Source organism: Cryptomeria japonica, chromosome 10 (genome assembly GCF_030272615.1).
Source record: "Cryptomeria japonica chromosome 10, Sugi_1.0, whole genome shotgun sequence".
In the NCBI taxonomy this organism is placed as follows: domain Eukaryota; kingdom Viridiplantae; phylum Streptophyta; class Pinopsida; order Cupressales; family Cupressaceae; genus Cryptomeria; species Cryptomeria japonica.
Window position 1 is genome coordinate 1453691 of NC_081414.1, and position 24796 is coordinate 1478486.

Sequence of the window (24796 nt, forward strand, 5' to 3'; positions counted from 1 at the left end):
GCTCTTAGTAGAATATCCCAAAAATATTCCTTCATCACATTTAGCATCAAACTTGCTCAGATGCTCACCTCTCTTGATGTAACACTTACTGCCAAATACTTTAAAATAACTCATAGTGGGAGTCTTCTCGGTCTGATACTCATAAGAGGTTTTATTTTTACCTTTATTGATGAGTACCCGGTTCATAGTATAGACTGCAGTGCTCACCGCTTCTCTCCAAAAAGTGTGAGCAACCTTTCCTTGGATCAACATTGTTCTGGCCACTTCAACTACAGTCCTATTATTCCTTTCCGCTATGCCATTTTGTTGTGGTGTCCTTGGGGCAGACAACTGCCTCTAGATACCGCTATCTTCATAGTACTTGTTGAATTCATCAGAAGTGAATTCACCTCCTTGATCAGTTCTTAGGCATTTTATCTTTTGACCACTTTCCTTCTCTACCAATGCTCTAAAGGCTTTGAACTTTCCAAATGCCTCAAACTTGTCTTTCAAGAATGTGACCCACATCATTCTTGAGCAATCATCAGTAAGAATCATGAAATACCTATCTCCCTAAATACTTCTAGTTTTCATAGGACCACACAAGTCGGTATGCACAAGATCAAGTAAGTTTTCTGCTGAAAAAGACTTACCTTTGAAAGTTGAGGAAGACATCTTCCCAAGTTGACATTCTCTGCATAAAGCATTCTTCGGTTTTTTTAGCAAAGGCAATCCTCTTACTGCCTTGATATTACTAGCCTTTACAATATTATCAAAATTCATATGACAAAGTCTCCTATGCTATATCCAACTGTCATCAAACTTCACCATCAGACACCGACTTATCTTGGCATTCAACTGAAACAAGTTACCTCTGGTCTACTTACCAGTGGCAATAAGTTCACCACTCTTTCTAATTATACTGCAAACTCCACCTTTGAACTCCAGAATGAGTCCTTTATCATTTAGCTAAGCAACACTCGATGGGTTATGCTTAAGACCTTCTACCTAGTAGATGTTATCCGCACTACTCTTTCCATTCAGTGAGATGGATCTTTTTTCTTTTACCAAGCATGGTGCATCATTTCCAAATCTGACAACACCTCCATCATATTCTTCTAGAGACAGAAAATTTCCCCGGTCACCAGTCATGTGGTGAGAACAACCACTATCAATAATCCACTCATTAGAGTTGTCAATGCGAGAGACAAGTGCTTTCTTGTCAGACACTTCTTCCTTTACAGCTACAAACACTATGTCCTCATTCTCTTCATCCTCAGATTCTTCATTAGTAACACCTTCATCCACTGCAACAAGACAATTTCTTTTATTTCCTCCTTTATACTTTCTAAACCTCTCTGGTTTATCCTTATTGTCATTGTTAGGATAGTTAATAGCTATATGTCCTATCTTATTGCAGAAAATACATTTTAAAGGAAGCTTACCTCTGTATTTTCCAGTGCCTTTTGGAATTCTCTTGGCAAGAAGAGCTTAAAACTCCATCAGAATCTCTTCATCATCCATATCTCTGCATTCCTTGGATTGATAACTGAACTTCTTTTCCTTTTCTGCTTGGTACAACAGATGCTCTAAAGGTTGACTCAATCTTCTGAACACTGCCATCATAGCTATTCAACTCATATGTAGTCAATTTAGCAATGATAGAGTCTAAGGATACCTTGGTTTTGTCAATAGACCTTAGCTCCTGAATAGTAGCAACTCTGATTGCATAGACTGATAACAATGATCTCAAAACTTTACTGACAACGGTGGCATCTTCAATTGTTCCACCAGTTCTCTTGATATCTCCAACCATAGTCTTGATCCTTATGCCATATTGTCAAATGGTTTCACCTTCAACCATCCTCATGTCTTTAAATTTTCCTCTAAGGCTCTCTTCCTTAGCTTGCTTGACATGCTCATCACCGCCATAAATAGTTTTCAATGTGTCCCACACATCTTTAGGAGTGTTCTTATCTTGCACATCAATAAACACAATATCAGACAAACTGCTAATAAGGGCTTCCATGACTTGCCCATTGTGTTCTTGCTTCTTTATGAAACCATTGTATATAAAATAAAGAGCCATGTGCTCATTGGTCCTAGTTAGGGTCCTAGTTGAGGTCCTAGGGTCATGAGTCAAAGTTGTGTTTTTTTTTTGGAAATAGAGGGTATTTGTGCCTTTGAGGTGTTTAGGGGTCCTTCTTAGCATGGTGGTGTCCTTAGGTTAGCCCAATGTGGGTCTAGGAGTCAAGAAAAGCAACATTGAGAAAGTTGCTCAAAAGTTGCAAAAGTTGCACGACAACTTTTAAAAGTTGTCAAGCAACTTTTCCACCTTGAGGTTAAAATATTTAGGTTAGCATGGAAAACCCTAATATGGGCACATAAACCAAGGAGAGGGTAGTATAAATAGTTAAAAACCCTAAGATAATGGGTTGGATGTCAGATGTTGTACGGCCCAAGCAAAGTGACTTGACTGTGACTGCAATTTTGTTGCCAGTCGGCACAAATGGAGTAAAGGAAGATTGTTAATGGATTGATTTTCATGCAAAACTATGTGGAGTGTCTTGTATGGTGTATTCACTTTCATTTTGAGCATTTAGATTAGGTTTTTATTTGTAAGTGAGGTGTGTTTGTAAATATTTTCTAAATAGCCTTCTCTCTGTCCAGTTTTGGACTGGTTTGTGTCAATGGGCTCATAACTCCATTCCCCATTGTGGAACCACCATGAAACCACGGGGAATGAGATTATAGAACTTGTACTATACTTCACAGCAAGAAGGGCCCTTGAAAATTCAAGGAGGCCATTTAAAGACCCACTCCTAGGCGAGACTGGACAGTACCCGGCTAGGAAGGGTTAAGTTGCAGAGGTCTTGGAGAGCAAGGAAGGTCAGAGGAGGAGGCACCCTTTGGAGGAGTAGTAGAGGGGTGAGTGGAGCACAATTGGTGTGAAGGAGGAGCTTCCACCAATCCAAACAAGGTGGCAAGAGCACCAAACCCACACTGTGACCCTGGCAGGCCTAAAAACCCTTAAAAACCTTAAAATCCACCTAGGGCAGTGTACGGACACTTGGAGGCCTAAAACCTAAAAAATCCTTGAGCCCTTGCCAAATGAATAGCAGGTCTTTCAAGAAGTTTCACAAGCAAGTGCATCATTTGTAAGAGGGAGCCCTAAAGGACCGGGTAGGAGGCCTAATTGGTCAAAATCCTTGTAGCCCTATTTTGTAGGCAAAACACAAAATAGTGAAATCGGTAAGGGGTTGAAAGCTTGAAACCTCTTGGGGGCACATGAATGGGTGGAAAAACCATGTATTAGACCTGACCTATCCTTGCTAAGACCTAGGAAGGTGTGGAACAAGCCAAACCCTTATTAGCCTAAGTAAGGGTTCCTTGAAACTCATGAGCAGTTGAGACCTTAGGAGTAGTTTTTCAAGTTGTTGGTGGGTGGATTGGGAAAGGTCAGGGGATTCCTCAAGCAAAGAAGGTCCTAGAGACCCTAGGGGTGGTCATAACACCTGGTGATCCAAGGAAAGGATCCAAGAGCATAGACTAGGCTAGTCTATCCCAAACCCCATCCCATCAGATTGGTATCAGAGCAAGTAAAAGGTTTGGTGGACCGTGTATGTCTCTGTATTCTGGTGAATCAGTAGGGGAAAGAACAATGGTCACTAATGTAGAGCTGGCTAGGGAGGTAGAAGAGCAGAAGGAGAAGAATAGACTCCTTGAAGAAGCTATGAGCGAGATAAGGGATAAGCTGCAGGAAGTGGTGGATCAGAGGACACAAGGACCTTGGGGTGAAGACACCAAGGATAAAGGCAAGAAAACTATAGACATAGATGATATTATACCTGAACCAGATCCCTTGTTCAATGAAGAACCTTTTGTGAAGGCTATTAAGTCTTTGAACACTAAAGCTTTTGAAGGATTGCCACATTTCAGTGGAAGGATGGACATTGACACTGTCTTGGAATGGATTGAGGTCATGGAAAACCACTTTGAGTGTGAGGGAGTGACAGAGGCTCAAAAGGTTAAGGTTGCTAAATCAAGATTAAGGGGAGCAACTTTGACATGGTGGAAGTACTTGCAAGAAGAGAGAGTTAGCATGGGGAAGCTACCTATCACCAATTGGAAGGCCATGGTGAGTAAGATCAAAGAGAACTACTTACCAGAGGATTATGAAGTCCAACTTCATAAGAAGAGATAGGGATTGAAGCAAAAAGACCTTGATGTGACCTCCTACACCGAAGAATTTCAAAAGCTTTGTCTTAGATCCAAAGTCCAAGAAGATGAATCTATTAAGGTGGCTAGGTATTTAAGCGGCCTAAAGTGAAACATTCAAGAGGAGATAAGCCTATGGACTCCTACTACTATTCAAAAATGTCATTAGCTTGTTGCCAAGGTGGAAGAGAGGAACGAAAGGAAAGGAGAATCCAATAACAGGGGTAGAGACAGAGGTAGAGAACAAATGAATCACCGAGGTGGTTACCAAAGCAAGGCAAATGAGAAAAGGAACCAAGGAGAAGCCAAGCTGACTGAGCATAGCAGTGAAGCCAATCTCAGAGGGGGCCATTCTAGAGGATGAGGTGCACAAGGTGGTCCAAGTAGGGGTAGAGGTACCGGCAGGGGTAACTCTTACTTTGCAACTATGAAATGTTACAATTGTGGTCAATTGGGACACCCGGCCTATAGATGCCCTGACAATCCTACCTCATCAAACAGTGGAAAGAGGGTTGCTTATGCACATGAAGACTCTTCAAGCAGCAAGACACCTGAGGTGGACCATATTGAATCAGAGATTAGAGAGAATCTAATGTTCAATAGGGTCTTGATAAGACAGCCAGTCAAGAATGAGCCTACGCATAGGAGAGCATTGTTTAGGGTGAGATGCAAGATCATTGGTAAAGTTTGCAAGGTGATAGTTGATTCAGGGTCAACTGATAACATAATATCAGAGGAGGCAACCAAGAATTTTAAACTCACAAGGATACCCCACACTAACCCATATAAGGTGACACGGTTGAATCATGAGCAAAGTGTGCTAGTCAATGAACAAACTTGGGTAGAGTTCTCTATTGGAGGATACAAGGATAAGATTCTTTGTGATGTGTTACCCATGGATGCATGTCACTTATTGCTAGGTAGACCCTGGCAATTTGATAGGAAGGTGATCTATGATGGAGAGGAGAACTCCACTTCCTTCAAGAAGGACAACAAGACCTTTAAGATTCAGTCTTTGACAGAGAATGAAGAGGGAACCTCAAGAACACCTAGTGTCTTATTGGCTACTAGTAAAGAGTTCTTACACTTGCTACACGAGGAGGAGATAGTGAAGTGTGCCATCTTTGTGAAGCCAAAGGAGGAGGAAGACAAGTTGCAGGCAAAAGTACCCAAGGAGGTGAAGCAAATGTTGCAAGAGTATAAGGACATAGTGAGTGATGGAGCACCTGCAAAACTCCCACCAAGAAGGTCTATAAGCCATCAAACAGACTTTGTTCCCGGTGCATCCCTACCTAACAAAGCTGCATATAAGCTCACACCTGATCAAAACAAGGAGGTGGCAAGGCAAGTGCAGGAGTTATTGGAACAAGGACTGATTAAGAAGAGCATCAGCCCATGTGCAGTCCCGGTAGTGCTAGCATCAAAGAAGGGAGGCAAGTGGAGACTTTGCACTGACTCAAGGGCAATCAATAGGATCACCATAAGGTATAGGTTTTCTATTCCTAGAATAGAGGATTTGGTGGACTGTTTAGGAGGTGCTATGTATTTTACCAAGTTGGACCTTAAAAGTGGTTATCACCAGATTAGAATCAAGGAGGGAGATGAGTGGAAGACTGCTTTCAAGACCACAGAAGGATTGTATGAATGGCTTGTGATGCCATTTGGACTCACCAATGCCCGAAGCACCTTCATGAGGTTGATGAATGAGGTGTTAAAATATTTCATAGGCAAGTTTGTGGTGGTGTACCTAGATGGCATTCTCATCTATAGCAGAACCAAAGAGGAGCACCTTGAGCATTTGAGTTTAGTCTTAGAGAGGTTGCATGAGAAGAGTTATCCATCAACCTAGAGAAGTGTGACTTATTGAAGCAAGAGTTGGTCTACTTAGGATTTGTGGTATCTAAGGGAACCTTGAAGATGGATCCAAGCAAAGTGGAGGCAATCTTGAATTGGCTTGCACCTAGAACGGGGACTGAAGTTAGGAGTTTCCATGGTTTAGCCCAATTCTATCGGAAGTTTGTGAGGAACTTCAATGGCATATGTGCACTAGTCCTTGACACCATAAAAGGAGGTCTTAAAACTAAGTTTAAATGCACTGAGTAGGCTGACAAAGCATTTCAATTATTGAAGCAAGAAGTAGCCACAAAACCTATCCTACTCCTACCTACTTTTGACAAGTTGTTCACATTGGATTGTGATGCAAGTGGAATTGCAGTAGGGGGTGTATTGAGTCGAGAGGGAAGACCTATGGCATTTTTTAGTGAGAAGCTCAATGAAGCAAAGAAGAAGTACTCAACCTATGACCTAGAGTTGTATGCATTAGTCCAGTCTCTTAAAAAATGGAGGCATTACTTACTTCCAAAGGAATTTGTGGTGTTCACAGACAACTAGGCTTTGAGTTACATTAACACTCAAGAGAAGCTTAGCAATAGACATTTGAAATGGATGGAATACCTCCAATCCTTCACCTTCACCATCAAGCATAAGAAGGGGCAACTCAACAAGGTGGCAGATGCTTTGAGTAGGAAGTTGTTGACAGTTCAAGAACTACAGTTGCAGAGCATAGGAATAGAAGGTTTCAAGGACCTCTATGAAGGAGATGAAGACTTCTCATCAACTTACAAGGTTTGCAAGGAGTTTGAGAACCATTTCCATGGTGAGTATGTAGATTACACTCCAAAATGGTCTCTTGTTCAAAGGTAATCAGTTGTGTGTGCCAAAAGGGTCCATGAGGAAAACCCTCATCCAAGAGAAACACAATGGTAGTTTAAGTGGACACTTTGGAGTCAACAAAACCTTGGATCTAGTACAGAGGTACTACTATTAGCCAAAGTTGCCAAGAGATGTGAAGAGGTATGTGGAGCAATGTGGTGTGTGTCAAAGGGCAAAAGGAGGATCAAGCAATCTATCAACCATTGCCGGTCCCAAATAGGCCTTGGGAATGTGTAAGCATGGACTTTGTAGTACGACTTCCCAAGACAAAGACAGGTATGGACAACATCTATGTGGTAGTAGATAGATTTTCCAAGATGAGCCATTTCATTCCATGTAAAACTACACATGATGCTAGCTATGTTGCACATCTCTTCTTTAAGGAGATTGTGAGGAGTCATGGACTCCCTTTAAGCATTGTTTCAGATAGGGACAGCAAGTTCATGGGCCATTTTTGGCAAACTTTATGGAGGAGACTTGGAACTAATCTCTCATTTAGCTCAGCTTACCATCCACAAACTGATGGTCAGACTGAAGTCATCAATAGGGTGTTAGGCAACTTGTTGAGGTGTTTAACTAAGGAGTATGGACGAACATGGGACCTAATCATTCCTCAAGCAGAGTATGCATATAATGATAGTGTAAATAGGACCATTGGTAGAAGTCCTTTTGAGGTTGTCTATGGTAGACATCCAAGAGGAGTGTGTGAACTCAGGGAACTTGGTTCCATGGAGATGAAGAGTGGGCAAGCAGAGGACTTCACTCAAACCATCAAGGAAGTTCAAGAGCAAGTCAAGAAAGCCATCCTTGAATCCACTCAAAAACTAAAGGCCAAAATGGATGAGAAAAGGAGAGAGGTTCAGTTCAAGGTGGGTGACTTTGTGATGGTCCATTTGAGCAAAGCTAGAATGAAAAGTGGCAAGCCTACTAAACTGCAAATGAAGAGGGTAGGACCTTGTAGAATTTTGGCAAAATATGGTGAGAACGCTTATAAGGTTGAACTTCCTTCAGACTTAGCCATTTCACCAATCTTCAATGTTGATGATCTGATCATGTACAAGGGTGAGATAGAAGGGCAGACTGAGAACCAAGCCAAGGTGCTACAAGACTTGGATGTGAATGCCTTACCTCAAGTGAAGTAGCCTATAGCAGAGGAGATTTTGGAGTCACAGGTGAAGAATTCTACTAGACACCAGGTCTACATGGAGCACTTGGTGAAATGGACAGGTCAACCTATGTTTGAAGCTACTTAGGTGGAGGAGAGCAAGTTCAAGAAGCTTGGCATTGATCCGGCTCTTCTCACTCCCCTAATTCCTTAGCTTGTTGCAGAGGGGGAGTATGGTGCAGGAGCACCCTTCAAAGGGCTCCCACCATTTGTTTTGATTGTGTTCTTGCTTCTTTATGAAGCCATTGTATATAAAATAAAGAGTCATGTGCTCATTGGTCCTAGTTAGGGTCCTAGTTGAGGTCCTAGGGTCATGAGTCAAAGTTGTGTTTTTTTTTTGGAAATAGAGGGTATGTGTGCCTTTGAGGTGTTTAGGGGTCCTTCTTAGCATGGTGGTGTCCTTAGGTTAGCCCAATGTGGGTCTAGGAGTCAAGAAAAGCAACATTGAGAAAGTTGCAAAAGTTGCATGACAACTTTTAAAAGTTGTCAAGCAACTTTTCCACCTTGAGGTCAAAATATTTAGGTTAGCGTGGACAACCCTAATATGGGCACATAAACCAAGGAGAGGGTAGTATAAGTAGTTACAAACCCTAAGATAATGGGTTGGATGTCAGATGTTGTATGGCCCAAGCAAAGTGACTTGACTGTGACTGCAATTTTGTTGCCAGTCGGCACAAATAGAGTAAAGGAAGATTGTTAATGGATTGATTTTCATGCAAAACTATGTGGAGTGTCTTGTATGGTGTATTCAATTTAATTTTGATCATTTAGATTAGGTTTTTATTTGTAAGTGAGGTGTGTTTGTAAATATTTTGTAAATAGCCTTCTCTCTGTCCAGTTTTGGACTGGTTTGTGTCAATGGGCTCATAACTCCATTCCCCATTGTGGAACCACCATGAAACCACGGGGAATGAGATTATAGAACTTGTACTATACTTCACAGCAATAAGGGCCCTTGAAAATTCAAGGAGGCCATTTAAAGACCCACTCCTAGGCGAGACTGGACAGTACCCGGCTAGGAAGGGTTAAGTTGCAGAGGTCTTGGAGAGCAAGGAAGGTCAGAGGAGGAGGCACCCTTTGGAGGAGTAGTAGAGGGGTGAGTGGAGAACCATTGGTGTGAAGGAGGAGCTTCCACCAATCTAGACAAGGTGGCAAGAGCACCAAACCCACACTGTGACCCTGGCAGGCCTAAAAGCCCTCCTAAAAACCCTTAAAAACCTTAAAATCCACCTAGGGCAGTGTACGGACACTTGGAGGCTTAAAACCTGAAAAATCCTTGAGCCCTTGCTAAATCAATAGTAGGTCTTTTAGGAATTTTCACAAGAAAGTGCATCGTTTGTAAGAGGGAGCCCTAAAGGACCGGGTAGGAGGCCTAATTGGTCAAAATCCTTGTAGCCCTATTTTGTAGGCAAAACAAAAAATAGTGAAATCGGTAAGGGGTTGAAAGCTTGAAACCTCTTGGGGGCACATGAATGGGTGGAAAAACCATGTATTAGACCTGGCCTATCCTTTCTAAGACCTAGGAAGGTGTGGAACAAGCCAAACCCTTATTAGCCTAAGTAAGGGTTCCTTGAAACTCATGAGCAGTTGAGACCTTAGGAGTAGTTTTTCAAGTTGTTGGTGGGTGGATTGGGCAAGGTCAAGGGATTCCTCAAGCAAAGAAGGTCCTAGAGACCCTAGGGGTGGTCAAAACACCTGGTGATCCAAGGAAAGGATCCAAGAGCATAGACTAGGCTAGTATATCCCTGTGTATGGTGAAAATGGATAACAATAACAGCAATATTGAAAGGCTAAATGAATCCAACCACAAAACCCTAGCTTAACAATGAACAAAGATCCACCATAACATATGAAGATTACCTAAAACAATGCAAATAATTCAAAATCACAAAGATTATACCAATCACATGTCCAATAGGGTTTTTATCTCCATTCTTCCTATCTCCATTGATCTTACTTGATATATATTTGCTCTCAGATTTTTGTATGCACAAGAGCTCAACAAAGAACGGAATGTGGTTGCAAGTAGGATCGTAGTGTAGCCAAGTGATCATTAGCATGAGTGATTAGGGTTTGACAAAGAAGAAAGTATCTCCTTAAATAGAAGACACAATATGAAATGGAGGGTTAAGATTGAGAGGTGTAAAAAGAGAGGTTGGCTAGGATTAGAGGGTAGGTATAAGAAATACCAAAATAATGAAAGAGGTAGGTAGTGTATGAATTAAGAGATGAATGACATGTGTTATGTGTAGAAAAAGATAATGAATTAATTAAATAAATAAAGATTTATTTAATTAATAGAAGAAATAGGACAATTAAATAAATAAAATATTTATTTAATTTAGGAAAGGGTAATTTAAATAAATAAATGTATTTATTTAAATGAGAAATAAGGCTAGAAGAGGATAAATGAATTAATTAAATAAATAAAAATTTATTTAATTAATAGAAGAATTAGGCTTAGATAATTAAATAAATAAAATATTTATTTAATTAATCATGACAATTTTGGGTGTCTATATTTTGCCCCTCTTTGAGACAATGCGGCTTGTCGCGTTGTTTCAAAGAAGATAAGATGAACTGATACAGAGTTGCCCCAGTATGGGAATAATATGCCCCCTCGAGAGATTGGATGAAAATGTCTGAAAAGATTGCAGACAATCTCTCGATAAGAAAGAAAGGCGAGAATGGATTGACCGAATAAAGTGACAAAGTCACAGGATAATGAAGACTGACTTGGAAAATGAAGGCGAGGGCTAGGGTAGGCTTATAAGATAGACCACGGGCAAAAGACATCCTCATTGTCATCTACACCCTTACGAGATCACAGTGCAGAGCGAGAAAAGAGCAGCAGCAGTCAGCAACGATGGCCTTCGTACACAGATTCGACCGTGTTCGCCGATTCCAAAGGCCAACAGAGGTAGGAGAGCCGGTAAGTAACACCAAACCTCCTCGTACTTTCACGCATTTCAATTTTTGTCATTAATGCTCAGTAGGTAGCAATAAATGCGCTAGGAATAGGACTTTAAAAAATGCAAAAACGTAGAACCGCGTCTGTGTCGGTGCCAGGCGCGTCTATGTCCGCCAGGCGCGTCTGTGTTGGTTCCAGGCGCGTTTACGTTTGGGACCGCGTTTGTGCATGATGTAAGCACGTTTATGTCCAGAAAGGGCGTCTGTGTTGCAGAAGCGCGTTTATGTAGTCAAGAAGCGCGTTTGTGATTTTAAAGCGCGTTTATGTCTTAAAATGTATGGTTTCGGTCTTCTAGGTCAAATCGACAATTCTGTGAGGAACATACGCTGTTGATTGGATAAGCTGTTGAGAGGATACACTCAAACAGGTCCTCTAGGAAGACTAGGATAGATCAAGGCACTTTGTGATGAATAGGGAGTACCAAGATAGAGTACTTTGTGATGAACAGGGAGTACCCAAAGGATGAGTAGCACTTTGTGATGAACAAGGAGTGCTAAATGTGAGTAACACTTTGTGATGAACAGGGAATGTCACACACGTAGTACTTTGTGATGAACAGGGAGCACTACTAGGATAGATAGCAACACTTTGTGATGAACAGTGAGTGTCACTAGGATAGATAACCATATGCATTTAGATAGCGAGTAGCATTTTGTGATGAACAGTGAATGCCACGATAACTGACAGGATTGATTTGTTTGACTGCAGGAGTATCTGCCGATGTTAGAGTCACGGGAGAGGTTCCCGTCCACACAGAGACTATGACCAGAGTTTTCGTTTGAGGACAGAGCTGCGATTGAGGAGATGGGCCTCAGACATGTACTGTATGTGCTTGAGTTTCGGGCAAACATGGGTTTGCTGATTACACTGGCGGAGAGATGGCACTCCGAGACTTGCACTTTTCACTTGTCGATGGGGGAGATGACAGTGACCCTCGAGGATGTATACAGGATTTTGCACATACCGATCGATGGAGAGCTGATCCCATACGATCGAGATGGAGACAGAGAGGCGCTGAGACAGGTATTTCAGGATCCCGGGCTGGAGATGAGAGCAAGGCACGTGGCATGGGATACCATGACCGCGACAGGGTTAGCTTTGCCAGCTGTGATTGGAGGAGTTATCAGTGGGTTCTTGTGTCCAGATAGAGCGACACGGGGGTTGGCAGTGGGCTGGGGAGGAGCACTGGAGACATTGGTGACCGAGCACACCAGATATGCATGGGGTCCATGCGTCCTGGCACATCTGTATTATGAGCTGCACCAATTCGTTTACCATGGATCAGTTGGCTTGGGTTGCGGAGTGACACTGCTATAGGTGTGGGCATATGAGCATCTGCCGATCACGCGACCTATACACTTCAGGGGCAGAGGGCATGGACGGAGCTTTGTACACCTATATGATATGATCACCTCACAGCCTCGGATTGGCAGGTTAGAGCACTGGAGGCGTGTGATAGATGACATTGATATGGTCATCTGGAGGCCGTACCTGGGGTGCGAGGAGTGGGAGGATGACGCAGTGGAGCTGCCATATACATTCAAGAGCAGATATTTGATTGGGCGGACACCCTACATTTTGGAGAGACAGCTGGTGGACAGGGTAGGCAGACAGTTTGGCAGGATCCAGAGGATGCCACGAGGCTCGGGTATGTATGCCCGTACAGTCAGGGATCAGGCACAGTTCGGGCCATTGTTATCGTATGATCAGGCCGTCACACAGCTGACAGAGATGATACCCCTACCCTGGGATATGTGGCCAGAGATTGAGGATGCAGGCATGGATGCAGAGTACTCCGCGTATTGGGCAGAGCATCCGTTTCCACGGTTGACAGATCCGGGAGAGCTACTGGAGGGAGAGGTTGGAGGGGATAATGATGATGATGGTGGAGGAGATGGAGGTAGGGGCCAACGGAGGCGGAGAGGAGTAGTGGGGGTCCAGAGGAGGATGAGCTACTGGAGCTGAGGGAGATCTGCCAGGGCCAGGCAGACGAGATCCAGGAGTTGGAGAGGGAGAGGGATCACCTCAGGATCAGACTCAGGGACACTGAGCGGGAGAGGGACCAGGCTATCCAGCGATATACTGAGGCTGAGACAGCTCTGAGGGCAGAGAGGCAGGCGGTAGAGGATGCAGGGGCAGGCTACGCATATGTCTTGCGAGCCGGAGAGGAGATTGGTTACTGGAGGGACCTCTACTATGGTGCAGTGCCAGCGGATCAGCGGGCGAGGAGCTTCCATAGACCATCGCGGACAGCGACGGCTACGGGAGGGAGTCGGAGGAGGCAGGCATCTAGTGGTGGGGTCATGGGTCCTCCACCACCACCAGACAGGCAGGGTGATCCTGGAGCGGGTCCTTCTACAGCTCAGCGTCCGTCGAGGCCAGGCGGCTCCGAGGGAGGGAGTTCATCATAGCCATAGAGGGCTCCCCTTTGTATCAGTATATGTACCATTTTTGTATTGTAGACACTTGCGGGTGATTTTGTAGCCATATGATTCTTTTGACATCATTGTATCATGACACCTTTGATTATATATGAGAGATGATTCACCATTTTTGCGGCAGCTATATGCATGTGTACCTTATGTTCTTATGTGATGTTTGTTTTATGATATGGATGCTTATATGATGCAATGCAATATTTTTGTTCTTTTATGTTTTATATGGGGTGCATGATGCAAATGTGAATGTATGTAATGCAACTGAATATGATAATGCAAATGATTATTTACATGATGGAAATGTAAGATGTGCTAATATGTGTTATATGCAGGATGTGATGCAGTTGTGATATTTACATGTATGTATGAAATGCTTATATGTGGTGATGCAGGTGTAACTATATGAAATGCAAGTGTTTTTGGTGTGTCATTATACTCAGTCATGTGATAGTAGGCTACACGGACTCGAGAAGGACAATGGAAGTCAATCAAGAAAGGGGGATGGAAGACAGAAGATATGAACGTGAAAGAGCTTCTTGTGCGTTATCATCATTGAGCTTTATTATGGCAAAATAGGTTATGACAATCGAGGCATATGTTCAACCTAGAAAGTCATTGTACCTGTTTGCATAGAGATAAGACAGTCACAAACAAGGAATGCCCCAGTTCATACTAGACTTACAGTGTCCTCATATCCTTGGACAAGTCATAGCATTACTAAAAGACAATCCACAGACAGCAAACAAAATAGGTGACGATACCCCATCCTCGCCTTTCTAGTCAAAGACATCCTGGAGATAGAATCTCTAGTCAGAGACATCCTGGAAAAGCTAAAAGACATGTCACCAAAAAGATGAAATCAAGAGAAAACCAAGACTCGACACCAACATCCACTGTAGTCCTCAAGTTTAGTGTCTCTTCTCACTTGTATAAGTCATGTTTGATTGTGGTCACAATGTTCACTTTCACAAAAGGGATAGATTAACACTGAACCATAATGTTGTCTGAGTCTGTTGAAAGATTTGATTTTGTTGAAGCCCATTGTTGCTGCTGTGTCTCATCTGAAACTAACTGAATCCATGAAACTGATACTTTATTGAGGAGAAAATGAAGCTTTATTGTGGATCTGGCGATGCAAATGTTGCTTTATTGCGGATTGTGCGCGAATAGACTGAAGAAAGCTGGAAGAAACTGTACTCCTCGAACATGCGATGTTCTTAGTTCCACACCCATCACCAGACATAGGATTTTCCGTAGCCACAGATAGGATCTGATTTATTATGAATGGAAAGGGAGGTTTATTATGGATGGCTAACCAATCTTAGGTAGATCAATAACAAGCCATGATGGGAATGGGTAAGTTTATTATGAACGAATAGGTTGTGAGTGTGTGCAAAGTGAAGGATGAAAGAGAATCCTGAAGGAGAGAGGAGCAATGTCTCTACGCATGGCACTGGTGACCCAGTTTTCACCATGGTACTTGCCCAGGGCGCCACCGAAGTGGTTTTCACCGTTGGACGAAATTATTTCTCTTTACTTTTTTCGATTTTTCAAAAAAAAAAAAAAATTGTGTCACAAGGCGCCTATTTGCTAGGTTTTCACCAAGTAACGATTTTTTTGTTTTATAATTTTTTTGTATTTTTGAATTAGGATATTCCGACAAGCTATGTGTAGAACCTGCGAAGGTGCATGCTGTTGATAGGATCCTCCAAAGGTTCACCTTCTGTAGTTGAGAGTTGATATGCCCCAGATCCATATATCGCTGTGATGATGTAAGGACCAAGCCAGTTTGGTTCAAACTTGCCCTTCTTCTCTCTGTCTTGCTGATTCTTGGGGTTTTCTCTGAGAACCAAATCACCTACCTCAAATGTGCGAGGCTTGACCTTGTGATTGTAGCTGTGACTCATTCGCTGTTGGTAAGCCTTAAGATAATTAAAAGCAATTTGTCTCCGTTCATCCAGCAGTTCTAGTTCTTGTAAGCGAGAGACCCTGTAGTCTTCATCAGTGATGATGTTTTGCAAAGAGACCCGTAAGGAAGGTAACTCGACCTCAATAGGCAAGATGGCTTCAGCGCCGTAGACAAGTGAATATGGTGTAGCTCCTGTAGGTGTGCAGACACTTGTGCGGTAGGCCCAAAGTGCAGGATTGAGTTGGATATGCCAGTTGCGGCCAGCGTCGTCGACTGTCTTTTTGAGGATTTTAAGAATTGTTTTATTAGACGCCTCAGCTTGGCCATTACCTTGGGGGTAATATGGTGTGGAGAAACGATGGGAAATATGGAAGCGGTCACAGAGTTCACGAACATCCTAATTTTTTAAGGGACGCCCGTTATCCGTAATAATGGACTTAGGAATACCATATCGGCAAATGATATAGTTAAGGATGAAAGTAGCAATTTGTTTTCCAGTGACTTGTGTGAGAGGCACGGCTTCAATCCATTTTGTAAAATACTCTGTGGCAGTGATAATGAATTTATGACCATTAGAAGAAGGAGGGTGAATCTTGCCTATGAGATCGAGTCCCCACTGACAAAAGGGCCAAGGAGACGCAAGTGGTTGTAGTTCTTGTGCTGGTGCATGTATGAGATCTCCATGAATTTGACATTGCTTACATTTCTTGACAAACTGATATGAGTCTTTTTCCATATTGGGCCAATAATATCCAGTCCTGATGAGTTTCTTGGCCAAGGTAGGACCACTAGCATGCGGACCACATATCCCTTCATGCACTTCACGTAACGCAATCTGAGCTTCATCGCTTTCTAAACATCTAAGAAGAGTGCCATCTAGACCTCACCAGTATAGGATATCAGCTAGAATGACATATCGAGAGGATTGGCGAATGAAAGTGCGGCGTTGGTTGTTTGATAGATCAGGAGGTAGGGTATTGTCGCAAAGATATGTGAAGATGGAGCCATATAACTGGGATTCGGGACCAACAACGCATATCATTTCAGTAGGAGTGATCTCATATGACGGAACCAACAGGTTGTCTACCAGGAACTCATAGCAAGTTTCATTTTGAGGCAGGTCAATTAGTGAAGCAATTGTAGCCATGGCATCTGCGGCGCGATTCTGCTCTCTTGGTATCTGCTCAAAGTCTATCTTTGTAAAGTGTTGTTTCAGATTATCCACCATTTGTTTATAAGGCATTAATTTTTCATCTTTTGTTTGGTAATCATCAGTTGCTTGACGGATAACAAGTTGGGAGTCTCCAAAAACATGAAGTTTTCCTGGATCTTCCATTGAACTGCAATTCGTAATCCTGTTGTTAATGCCTCATATTCCGCTATATTGTTGGTGCAAGGAAATGATAAGCGGTATGATTTTGGTATAGAATCACCTTGAGGAGTTATAAAGAGAATACCAGCTCCTGCCCCATGCTGTGTGTATGAACCATCAAAGTATAATTGCCATGGCTTTGCGTGTGATATTGTTAAAATGGATTCATCTGGAAATTCTGAACTTAGAGGAGCATCATCTATCATGGGAGCATCTGCTAATTGATCCGTGATTGCTTGTCCTTTTATTGCTTTTCTGTCCACATACTCGATGTCGAATTCACTCAATATCATTACCCATTTGGCCAGTCGCCCAGTAAGTGTAGCTTTGTTGAGAAGGTATTTTAATGGATCAATTCTTGCAATCAACTTAGTCTTGTGAGTAAGCATATAATGTCATAATTTCTGTGAAGCAAAGACCACAGCGAGACATGCACGCTCGATTGGTGTGTAGTTTAGCTTGTATCCCACCAATGTGCGACTGATATAGTATACTGCTTTTTCCTTGCCGTCAGCAATTTGTTGCGCTAAGAGTGCCCCCAGTGCTGTTGGAGTAGCTGAAATGTATAATAACAGTGGTTGATCTGGAACTGGTGGCATCAGAACTGGTGGATTTAGAAGATAATCTTTGAGCGTCTGGAAAGCTTGTTGACAGTTGTCATCCCATTTGAATTTGATGTTTTTATGTAGCAGGTGCTGGAAAGGATTACACTTATCCGCCAGTTGTGCTATGAATCTTCGGATGGACTGGAGTCTGCCTTATAAGGATCGAAGTTGACTGATATTTCTTGGTGGTTGCATTAACAAGATAGCTTTGACTTTTGCTGGATCCGCTTCAATTCCTCTTTTGGATACAATGAATCCTAGGAGTTTCCCGGAGGTTACTCCAAAGACACATTTCTTGTGGTTTAATCTTACCTTATACTTTTCCAATCGATCAAAGGCAACTGAAAGTATGTCCAAATGTGTATTTCTTTCTATTGATTTGACCAAGAGATCGTCAACATAATCTTCCACGGTTATGTGCATGAGATCATGAAAGATAGTGGTCATTGCTCTTTGATATGTAGCATCTGCATTTTTCAGCCCAAAGGGCATGACATTCCAACAGAAAGTTCCCCACAGACAAGTGAATGATGTTTTATGTTGATCCTCGGGTGCAATTCTTATCTGATTATAGCCAGAGAATCCATCCATTAATGATAGCATTTCATGACCTGCTATGAGATCAACAATCAAGTCAATGTTTGGTAATGGGAAGTCATCCTTTGGACAAGCTTTGTTGATGTCTCTTAAATCTGTGCAAATTCTAATGCTGCGATCTGGTTTGCTGACAGGTACCAAATTGGAGATCCATTCGGGGTAATCAATTGTGTGTATGAATCCGACATCGAGTAATTTCTCAAGCTTTGCTTTGACGAGCAATGCCACTTGTGGATGCATTTTCCTTAAATTCTGTTTCACTGGCTTTGCCCCCGGTTTGACTGTCAAATGATGCATTACCAAATCCAGATCCAGTCCAGGCATATCAGCGTATGACCATGCAAAGTTGATTTGTCATTCTTTGAAGAAGCTTATGAATTTTGATCTTTCGGACTCTGTTAATGATTGAGCCAGGAATATGTTATGTGGAACCTCTTCTGTACCAATGTTTGTTTTGATAGTCTCCTCTACCAACATGGATGATTTTTCCTCATATGATGCTGGGAGAATGTCGAGCCTTCCATCTTCGGGTGCCTCAGAGAGGTTTTCACCCTCAGATACGTCCTTTCTTTTTATTTTTTTGGGGTCAGATAGCGCCACAGTGTGGTTTTCGCCATAAGACCCTTGTTTTGTTCTTATTTTCACATTTTTGCGACTGGAAGGTCCGACACCCTCACCAAAATATGCCATGTTGTTGAGTTCTATGGTGTATCCTGCTTTGTGGTCCCCAAGGGGAAGATCATCTCGTATGCCAAGATAGTCAATAATAGCCTCGTCATTCTAAAATGTGTCAAATTGTGCTGGTCCTTCATAATCTTAGTCAATGAGTTGGGGATGAACAAGGGGAAGGCCTTTAATGTTTTCAGAGTTTGCAGGGCTAAGAGTGAAGATATGGTTATATTCGGGTATATCGAGGCAATCGTCGAGGTCATCGATGGCACTCTCCTCGTCAGTTTCGATCGCAAGCGAATCCAAATTATCATTACTAGTAGCGCATTCTGGAACAGGTGTTCTCATCCTATGTGATTTCAACCTAGAACCTCGAGACAAGGACTGTGTAGACTCCTCATGGGTTGTTTCTTGACCAACTCTGAATTTGTTATAAAATTCCTCTTCTTCTGTGGGTTCATCTGGCTCTCTGAATGTCTCGGTGAGCTCGTAGTCACTGGAGGATTTGTCTGAACCCCATTCCCATTTGTTGGAGTCTGTGGAATAGCAATCTTCTTGTTGAATTTTGGCAATTTTGATTCGTGATGCCTTTTCTGTCCTTTTAGTGTGGATCTTAGAAGTCAGAAAACCAAGTCCCTTTGAGCGTTCTCTTCTTATGGTCAATTCAGGTTGTAGGGGTTCCATGACGCCTTCTTTGCGTAACCCAAGAGGGCTTTTTCCATCATATCCAAATTTTTGTAGAATCTTGAAGCCTTTGCCATAGTTCTCACAAGGTATATTGATCTGATCATGTGTGTCATCTTCAATGTCTTTATAGAGAATTTTGTATAAATCTTCCTCTTCTAGTTCGCCCCATCTTTGAAAGGTAGTAGGATCCCATTTGAGCGTCATGATGAATGTTTGCTTGTTAGGATGTGGCCTTCCAAATTCTTTTGGAGAGCTCATGACTTGTCGTAAATACATGGTCTGATTTAAAGTGTATTCTCCCATGTCTTTGTCCTGAAATCTGCCTTTAAGTTCGCCTTGTTTTGATGTCGAAGGTTTTAATGACTCAGGGTCGATGTATGCCGAAGAAGGAACAGCTTCACGATTACTGGGAATGATGGTCTCCGTATGTGATCTCAGGTTATTGCAATATATGAACGGATTAGGATCACCATTAACTGTTACCTCGACTCCATTATGAGGAAACTTAATGCATTGGTGATATGTCGATGGGACTGCCCTCATTTCATGAATCCAAGGACGTCCTAGCAATATATTATAAGTGAGATCTAAATCCAGGACCTGACAAACCACATCCTTTGTAACTGGCCCAATTCTTAGAGGTAAGGTGACCGTGCCCTTGGATGAGCGTTCTTCATCATCATATGCCTTGATGGTAATTTGGTTCTTTGAATTCACAGCTTTATCGGAATATCCCAATTGTTTAATGGTGCTCAATGTACAAATATTTAGACCAGCTCCTCCATCTATCAGGACTCGCTTTATTCGATGTTTGTGTATGAAGGCTTCAATATGTAATGGTGCATTATGTGGCTGACTTACGGAGGCATCATCGGCTTCTGTGAACGTAAGGGAATGTGGAATGGAAAGGTATCCCACCATGGCTTGAAACTGGTCCACGTTCAGATCAGTAGGGACGGCAGTGTCTCTCAAAATTTTGTCAAGAATAGCCTTATGAGCAGGGGATATGCGTAAGAGCTCAAGGATGGAAATGAGCGCGGGTGTCTTCCCTAACTGTTCTACAAGGTCATACTCAGGTTTAGTAGATGAAGAAGAGGCATTTTTAGTGGAGGCACCTGGCAAAGTAATTTTACCTCAACGAGTTGTTACATGACATTCAGAGGTAGACTCGGACGAAGATCCCACACCTCTTAGAACAAGCTTGGGTCTCTGAGGAGGATTCTCAGGATTTTTGTTCTTGATGGTAATAGTAGAGATATGATTATCCATCGAGATGTGGTTGATAGTTGAGTCATAGTTGTAAGGTGCTCTAGTATAGTTGGCCTGATCATCTGTGACTTTACCTTTTTCCTTGTCATGCTTTGGGAATGGTTCCTTAAACATCTCCTGTTCTTGATTAGATGAATGTCCCTCAATCTCAATGTCACCTCTATCAATGAGGTCTTGCACAATGTTCTTCAGTCAATGGCAATTACCTGTCTTGTGACCCTTGCTCTTATGAAACTCACAATACTCATCATCATTCCACCAATTTGGTTTGACCTTTGGTTCATATGGAGGAAAATCTGGAACTGTGATCACTTTGTTTGCCACAAGCTTTTTGAATACTGATTCAAGTGGTTCTCCCAATGGAGTGTACTTCCTTTGTGGTCTAGAAGTTGTTTGAGTATTCACTTGATTGTTTGTAGAACTTGATCCTGAAAAGATGAATTTGGGTCGCACTGTGTTGGCATCAACAACACCATCATTAACTGTATTCTTGTTCTTATTCCAAAATCTTGGCTTGTCCTTTCCTTTAAAGTCATCTTTGTTTTCTTTGAATATCTTGATGACTCCTTGTTCAATTAAGACCTTTTCTGTTGCTAGTCCCTTTTCAATAACATCCTTGAATGTAGATAAACAAGCTTTCCTGAGATCATATCCAATGTCCTTGTTAATGTTTTGAGTGAACATTTCCACCATTTGTTTCTGTGGGATTTCGCAAGAACATCTGCTAGCTAGATTTCTCCATCTTTGTAAAAATGTTGCGAAAGATTCTCCTTCCTTTTGTTTCGTATTGCACAAGGTAGTAACTGAGACATCTGTTTCTATATTGTAAGAGAAATGCTGAATGAATGCCTCTGCTAAGTCACCCCATGACTTAATACCAGGAGGTAGTTGAGAAAACCATTCCATAGCCTGATCTCCTAAGCTCTGCGGGAACAACCTCATCAAGTATGTTTCTTCTGCTGATACCTCTATGCAGGCTGTGAAAAGTTATCTTATGTGTGCCTTGGGGTCTCCTTTCCCTCTGTACTTGTCAAATTTTGGCGTCACAAAATGTGCAGGAAACGGAGGCATTGGAATGCTCTTATCAAAGGGATAAGGACATATATCTCTCATAGTGTATGTTGGTTTTGATGTGCTCATGTCCTCCATTTTCTTTTGTAGATCTCTTATTTGTTGTTCCAAATTATTTTTGGGAGGAGATTGATTTCTTGTAGCATACCCCGTATTTGAAACACCCATTTGAGGAGGAGCTTGTTGCATGTATGGATGATACTGATCGTAGACATGTCCATATGGAGGTCTATATTGCTGCGACATATATGGAGCACTTGGCATGACTTCATGTTGAGGAACCCCATATCTATTTTGTGCATATATGCCATATTCAATAGGCATTTCATTTTCCATTGTGTTGCCTCCAATTTTGACATGAGGTCTCCTTGTGTCAAAATTTTGAGCATGCCTTTGAGTGTCCACTTGTTTTGATTGATCCATAACTGGAGCATGTGATTGAGCATATCTATCTGCATAAGGCTTCCATAATGGTCTTCGAAGGTAATTATCATATGTTTGAGCTTGTGTATGTGGGATTTCTGGTTTTTGAAGCAAAACTGATGGTGACTCAGGCATCATATTCAGTCCTCTATTTCCCCCACTATTGGGTCTCCTTTGATCCATGTTGGATTGAGTTTGTTGCGAGGGTCGATTTTCCATAAGTTGAGACATGTCAAAGTCATGAGGTATTTTAGCTCCACTTTGTGCCATCATGTGTAAGAAGTATTGTCTATCCCTCTTCATTATCTCTTCAACCAATCTATTGAAATGAGGATTCATTATGGATTCTTCTATGTCTGCTGATAGTATTGAAAGGCTGTCCGCATTGTCATCGCGTGTAGCATTGTTGTTTGTAGTGTCTGTGTTTTCCACATTTGGATTGTTTCTATAAACATCCATGTCTGGTAATGTAGTGTGCTCAGGATTATAAAATAAATCATTGTCATATTCATAAGAACTCATGTTTGCGGATTCTTGAGCTTCTTTAGCTTTTCTCCTAGATTTTTGAAGACGGGTTTCAACCATGAACTAGGTGTTTGACCAAGATGTGAGAGACTAGATAAAAAAATGGAAAGAGTATGGAAGACCAAGAGTTGTATAGAGTGTAAATGAATCTTGAGGTGTACTTGCAATGTCCAAAGTGTAAGACCAAGTATGTAAGTAGTAGAGTAGGTGTGACTTCCAAAGAGAGGATAGTTTCTCTTGATGAGGTAAGCTGACCTTGACCCTAAGTAAGACCAAATGAGACCCAAAGGTAAGAAACCTTGATGAGGGACCACTTAGAAAAGTGTAGTTGTATGTAGTATGTTGACAAAGTATGATGAGGACAAGCAAGTGACCTTTTGACTCAAGTTTAGACGATTATGAATGTAAAATGAGATGTGAAGCAATGATGGACTGCATGAGACCCAGAGACAGGTTGAATGCTAGATGAAACCTGAAGAAACAACCTAGGAAGCTCAAGTATTCTGAAACTGATTTCTCTTGTTTGTTGGACTCTGAAATTTTTTTTTTCTTGCAATTTTGAACACAGATGCGACTGTATCCTTCACAGACACGGTTTCCTGACACAGACGCTACTCTGTTAAACACAGACGCAATTCTGAGATTTTCCTGTTTATGTTTGCTGGACTGTAAAGATTTTTGCAATTCTGGACACAGACGCGACTGTATACTTCACAGACGCGATTCCCAGACACAGACGTGTCTTTGTTCGACACAGACGCTTCTAAAAACATAGACGCTATTCTTCCCTTCACAGACGCGCTTAGACAACACAAACGCGGTTAAAACAGACACAGACGCGTTTCTGTAAACTTCGTGCAATTTTTTCCAATCTGTGAAATTGTTTTGTTGTGACCAAATCCGACTGTCTGACTGTTTTTCGTGACAAGAGGACACAATGTTGATGAGGACTCAATGTTTGCTAGTGTTTAGATTCCAAAAATGATTCCAAGAAAAGTGTGTTGTTTGATGTAAAATTGTTTTGCATACACTTGAAGACACAAAAGACACAATGTTTTGTTGTTTGGTCTTGAATGTTTTGAATGTTTAACATAAGTCAAGCACAATTCTTATGGCTGGCCAAGACAATAGTTGTTGATCCCACATGGGGTTTTACCCCCGAGGCTACGCTATTCAGAGCGGATACTTAGATGCTTGACCTCACTGGCTCCACCCTCGACACTCACTTCTCGGGTCAGCCAAGCATCAGTCCCCATGAAAACTCCCCATGGCGAACTTTGTATCTCTACTAAGAACCGTATGTGTGTGGGCCGCTACCAGAGGTCCGACCTCCTGCCCCAACAACTAGAAGGATTTGGGCCTCTAAAACAAAATGGTGCTAGTAAGGGCATCCGCTCGTGTGGCCATACATGCGGCACTTTCAGCTCTATAAATACAGAAGGCTCCCAGCCGGTAGGGGTTACGCCCTACAAATGATCAAATAAACTTGATCAAACGGGTTTATGGGGAGACATAGTGTCGGTATGAACTAATCAGCACACGTTATTCATAGTTTTCACCATGAATACATTTGATTATAGTGGCTTGGAAGAAGATGGCTTTTCTTTTGCTACCACTTGGGTCGTTCTCTTCTCACTAGTAGTCCTAATGACCACACGGGAAGACAGGCCCTCTAAAGATTAAAGAAAAAGAGCCTATTGCTCAAGACACAAAAGACAATGATTCAATTTTAGTGCACCAATGGAAGTGTTTGCTAATCTATGAAAACAAGGCACACAACAAAATTACAAAAACCCTAGCCAAGGCCCTGCAACAAAATTGTTAGTAGTTTGGGTTGTTTCAAATGATAACCCCTTCCTGCAAGCACACAAGTTAGGTAAATTTTAGAAAAACCCAAAAGACTTTGTGAAAAGGGGCCTTCAACAAAAAACGTTTTTTGCTCCCCAAAGCAAGCTGCACAACTTGGTTAGCTAGATCTGCAAGGGTTAGTCCAAAAATAAACCAGATCTGAAACCCTAAGTACGAAATCCGAAAATGGAACCAAAGAAAAATTTAAAATTCCGAAACAGTAAAACACAGACGCTGTTATACCAGACACAGACGCTCTTCCAGGACGTAGACGCGATCAGATGCAACACAGACGCGTTTCGGATACACAGACGCGGTTCCGGAAACCTGCAAAAATA